This window comes from Myotis brandtii, unplaced genomic scaffold, assembly GCF_000412655.1.
Source record: "Myotis brandtii unplaced genomic scaffold, ASM41265v1 scaffold365, whole genome shotgun sequence".
NCBI classification, from domain to species: domain Eukaryota; kingdom Metazoa; phylum Chordata; class Mammalia; order Chiroptera; family Vespertilionidae; genus Myotis; species Myotis brandtii.
In genome coordinates this window covers 1,123,502-1,129,055 of record NW_005364031.1, presented here as the reverse complement: position 1 = coordinate 1,129,055, position 5,554 = coordinate 1,123,502, and the positions used below count along the sequence as shown (strand labels likewise).

The window sequence follows — 5,554 nt, the reverse complement described above, 5'->3', positions numbered from 1 at the left end:
AATCAGTTCATCAGTTAAAGGACCAATTTGAAACATGGTTGGTTTACAAATTTTCATTTGTGGTGAAAAAAATTACAGATGGATATATTCAAACCAACATTCTAAGTAAAACTGTGAGACTGATTAATTACTGACAGTTAATAAAATTACAATGGAAAATTGATTTTTCACTAGTAGTTAAAAGCTATTTGCCGCATGTCAGAATGAAGACCGCCTAGGAAGCAGAAAAACATAAAACACCCACTAGAGCACCTCATTTAATCCTAAAAAGAGGAAAGAAGTTTAATACTGTGTCCCCAGAAACATAACTTCTTCCCTTAAACTTTGATTTTATAACATTTACTTGCAACAACTCAATAAATGCTTGCCTCATGATTAGCCATTAATCTGACTAGCAAAACAATTTTTTCTTTTATAGCTCAATCCTGCTTGACCTAGAGATGCCACAAAACTCTATAATGTGTGTGTGTGTGTGTGTGTGTGTGTGTGTGTGTGTGTGTGTGTTCGTTCAAGTAAATAGTTTAGAGGCCATTTCCTATTGTGTGTGTGTGTGTGTGTGAGTGTGTGAGTGTGTGTGTTTGTTCAAGTAAATAGTTTAGAGGCCATTTCCTATCTATGGAAATTCCTGATTAACCTTCATCCCAAATGCACCCATCTCATTTCATTTTTGTATGTGTGGTTCAACTGTTCACACTGATGTGATGTCTGAATTACAGTGCCCTGAGCAAAATGCTATTCTTTTAAATAGAAATAAGAAAATAAACTCTCCTTGAGCAGATCAATTGGACCATGATTTTCCTCACTCGAAGGGATACACCTTTATAGAAATAGGCAGCTAGGGTGCTAGCCGGCCCATCATCTTTCTTTAAAGGAAAGTCACACCTTCGGTCCTGAGGGATTGGTTTGACCAATCATTATTCTATCATCATCCTTCCCAGGTACAGACTCAAAATGTGGTAAAATTTAGATCAATTTCCTTTTATTTCATTTTTCCTATATGCCCAGGTCACATCCTCTACATAATTCATTCATATTATCTTAAATGTTCACCTCTATATTTGCAAAATTAAAATTCAGATCCACTGTTCAATTGTCCTTTTTTTCTGTTTCTGAATAGAAATAGTTTCTGTAGTTTCTCATTTGTGTGAGACAAATTAGGTATTACCTATGTTATATTTTGCCAAATTTTAATACTTATTGTAATAAAATATGTAAAAACAAACACAGAGAAAAAATGAGTAAATAAAAGTTGTAAGTATATGTTAAGACCAACTAAATATCATCAAGAGTATACAATTGTATTCTAAAGCCATATGAAGGTTTTCCTGCTAAACATTAAGCAAATTGGAATACTCTGTCCTGTTTATTATATAATTAAGTATATTTAATGTAGAAGAATTAGGAAAACACAGATATAGCTATAGAAAATTAAAATCTCCCATAATTCCAGTGCCTGAGATAACCGTTAACATTTAGTTCTTTCCTATTTTAACTCTGTCCTTTTCAATTTTTCCCATTTTTATACATGTTGTTTTTTCTTACAGTAGTTGGCTTTATACTGTGTAGCCTGTTTTATAATGTACTTTCTATGTCAATAAATATACATCTAAAACTTCTTTATGGCTGCATTTTATGAATTTTATGGATATCCTATTTGGATTATCCAAACGTTAAAAGATTTTTAGATACTATACCTGAATCCATTGTTTGCACATAAGTTTGACTTAATGATTGCTTTGTAATAGTTAGTGCATACTGTCCAGGCTCCACTTAAAGCCTACTATTGTATAAAAACATCAGCAATAATGTTTAGCTCTTCTAGGAAACCATGCATAATAATGTAAAATCCTGCTAAATACATTTTCTTATTGAACTACAGAATTTAGTTCCTCAGGCTCGTCTTCTATCAATTAGAGTGATAAGCAGGCACTCAAAAGCTAGCTATTCAATTATATTTTCTACCTTTCAACTGAAATGTTCCTGTCATTGCATATCGTGTAGTAATTTTGAAAAGGCTTCATCTTAGCAACCAAGTGATAACTTTAAAACCAAGAATCTGAACCAATTAATTCCTAACATTAATTACTTCTTTTAAAACAAAGGCACTTTAAAGTAAGTGACTGCAAATACACTTTTTATTCCATTAACAGTCCTTATCTCTTTTTCCCCCAGCTCACAGTTCTGTTGACAACTCATGCTCAGACTCAAATCATCATTCAAATCATAATTAAAGCATAACTCTGAACTCTGTGTGTACATGCTAATTCCATAACCACCAGATGTAAAAGCCACATAGAGATTCCTATAGAGTATTATTAGCTGGCAAAGAGCAGAATTAAGATGCACAGAAGTATCTTCTATAGCAAGTAAATATTTTGGTTTTAATTACATTATTATCTAGTTTTATGCTACTAATTACTACAATTTATTCTATAATTGACTCTCAGAAAAAAAATATTACCAGAGTAGTTCTGCAATCTTAAACTGAAGATAATATATACTTATGATTTTGCCTAACTCCTCAGTTTCCTTAAAAATATAATGCAATTTTTTGTAGTAGGTTTGATAAATCTTGTTCCTGTTCTTTCATTAATATATAAAGTTTTCATATAGTACTATAGTTATTTGCTGATTTATTTCTCAGAAACTTTTAAAATTGTATTTTCAAGCCAAAGACAATGTATTAATTCATCTTTACTGCCCATCACCCAGTCCAGAACTTGAAACTTAGTAGGAACTCAATTAATTTTATCAAATAAATTAATGAATTAATTCTTTAAAGTAGTCCTTTAACTTAACATGTAAGAGCATTATTGTTAAATACTAGCAAGTATCTATTTCAGTCTTTACAGATTAAAAACCTGAAGCCTTTAGAGCAAAAGACTAAACATTTGAAACAATAACAGTTTGCCTTAGATCGAAAACAAATGAACTAATTCTGAGACTCAGCAGTCATTCATAAGCCACTTGAGCTGCCTGCCTTCTTGCAGTTTATGACCTCAGTGAAGCCTTTCTAGTGAAATAAAGCCTTGTGTTCACTCTGGGGCCATCTATTGTTCTCTTTGTAATTTGTAACAAATTTTAAAGGTTATAAATGTTTGTGGTGAAGCATAGTTGCTGAGCTGCATCCATTTACACATACGTGCCCTTTTTTTTTTTTTTTAACTACAAGACCAGGGACTGGCATTTACTTACTTCATAATAACTTAATCGTACGTACCTTTGAATTCAGGATGTTCTTCAAATGCCATGATTTATGTCCTCCTTAGTCACATAGTAGTCAACCTCATCAAATTCAACTAGGCCAACCTCATTCTCCTAGGAGTAGTAGCTAGCAACAAAAAGTAAAAAGTTATTTCTTAATGAAACTGTAACTGGACAAACAATGGATTACAGTTTTTCTTACAATATTAGCTGGTACCCCAAATTCTATTGCTGCCCCCTTTCAAAACTATATATACTTGAATCTTTTCAAAATAAAAAAAACCCTGATAAATTGTTGCAAATGACAGTGAAATGAAGGAAAACAATCATAAATATACAAATTTTATCTACCACTTTTAAGCCTATTTCCTTTTTGTTACTGTGCTTCTTCTTTAATTTCTCTTGAACTAATGTGCCCTCTTATGGTTAAAATAAAAATATAATCAGAACCATAAAAGAGTGCAAACATATTAACTGCAAGAAATATTTTTATTTAAAAGGTATTTATTTGACTCAAACCTATGCCTTCAAGATTAAAATGGAAATGTCTTTAATAAATAACAAGAATATGCATTTTATCTGTTCTGTATGGTAGACAATGCAAATAAGGTGCAGCAAACAGACCTTTGTCAAATAGATTTGTGCTAGTTCCTATTTTAAAAAGTGTTTAAATATTTGTTATTTTGTTATTAATTATGTCTATAATTAAGTCTTGCATGTATTGAAGTTGAAATATAGATTGAGATTATTCCTATTTGAATATTATAATTCAAACATTTAATTTAAGAAAGCTATTACTGAAAAATAGATTATTTTGATTTTTTCTTCATTTTTATTTCTTTAACCTGAAATGAAAGTCTACCCCTAACCTCTAAAAAAATATAAACATATGTATACAAAAAAATTAAACAGCTATGCTATTTATTTGTTCACAATTTATTCTCAGTGATCTCTTATTTTTGGCTCAATTGAAACATCAGAAAGTAATAAAGATTCAGAAATTACCCAATTAATGTCACCTATACCAATAGTCCACTGAGCTAAGGTAGGGGTTTAGGGAGAAATTGCGTGGATGATTAAGCTTGGTTTACTACGTCCAGGAAAGTTAGTAAAGTTCTACAATACAATATTTCTAACAATAATTTGATCAAGAAATAAAAACATATATACAGGAAATATAGTTAATTCTGTCTATCTAGAAGACTAGAATGAAAATCAAAGCCATAAACAGAAAATCGGGGCTGGCGCCAGGCGCTGGCAGCAGGTGCAAGCAGGGCTGGCCCCGGGGCGGGACTATGGAACATGGGAGCAAAGAATTTTCAGTAACCACCAGAGACTCGTCCAGATGACAGCAACCAGTGCCCCATCTTGGTCTGGGGCCCCCCGCTCACCTGCTCCACCATCCCGCTACAGCAAATGCCCGCCATATTCCATGCTCTGCCACCTGCTGCTGACACCCGCCATGTTCTGCATGCGCCCTCTGGTGGTCAGCGCACATAGTGACCAGTTGTTTGGTTGTTCAGTTGTTCCACCATTCGGTCTATTTGCATATTAGGGTTTTATATATATAGACTAGAGGCCTGTTGCATGAAAAGATTCGTGCAATAGGCCTTCCCTTCCCCTGGCTGCCGGCACCGATTTTCCTCTGGCACCCGGGACCCAGGCCTTCGCTCCGGCTGGAGCCGCCTTCAGTCTTCGCTGCTCCGGCCGGAGTTGCCTTCAAGCCTTCGCTCCGCCGCTTTGCGCCTACGTATGCAAATTAGCCGCCATCTTTGTTGGTGGTTAATTTGCATATCTCGCTGGTTAGCTGATGGGAGCGTAGCAAAGGTACGGTCAATTACCATGTTTGTCTATTATTAGATAGGATAGTCTATATTCTATATACAGTAGGTCCTCAGGTTACATCGGAGATCCGTTCCTACGGCGCAACGTAACACAATTTTCGCCATAAGTTGGAACCCACCTACATAAGTACCTACGTCACTCACATGGAGCACATACACAGCAGTAATTGGCGACGTAACCACGAAACGACATACATTGAGTCTGATGTAACCTGAGGACTGTCTGTATATGATGTTAATTTTTTATTTTAAGTGAACACAGAGTATTGAAAGGCCTGCAAGCTGGGGGCAGGAAACCTGGATCCCAGTTCTGTTTGTACTCCCAATCAAATTTGAGCAAGCCATGAAATACTCTGATTCTTGATTGCTCGCCCTATAAAGGAGGAGAGTGAATTAGATAACCTCAGATCTCCTTTCTAATCTAAAACTAAACATGCTCAAAGTCACTAATCATCCAAGAGATGCAAATCAAAACAACAATGAGGTACCATCTCACACCTGTCAGA

General features: G+C 34.6%; 1 long non-coding RNA gene across 1 annotated transcript in view; it reads right to left on the bottom strand.

The window, feature by feature from the left end:
- Positions 1-3,226: 3,226 nt before the first annotated feature.
- LOC106727107 overlaps positions 3,227-5,554 on the bottom strand; it is a 16,703-nt gene continuing 14,375 nt past the window's right edge. Inside the window, exon 3 of the long non-coding RNA XR_001363266.1 lies at positions 3,227-3,331. This is a non-coding gene — a long non-coding RNA (uncharacterized LOC106727107). The remainder of the gene's footprint in view (positions 3,332-5,554) is intronic.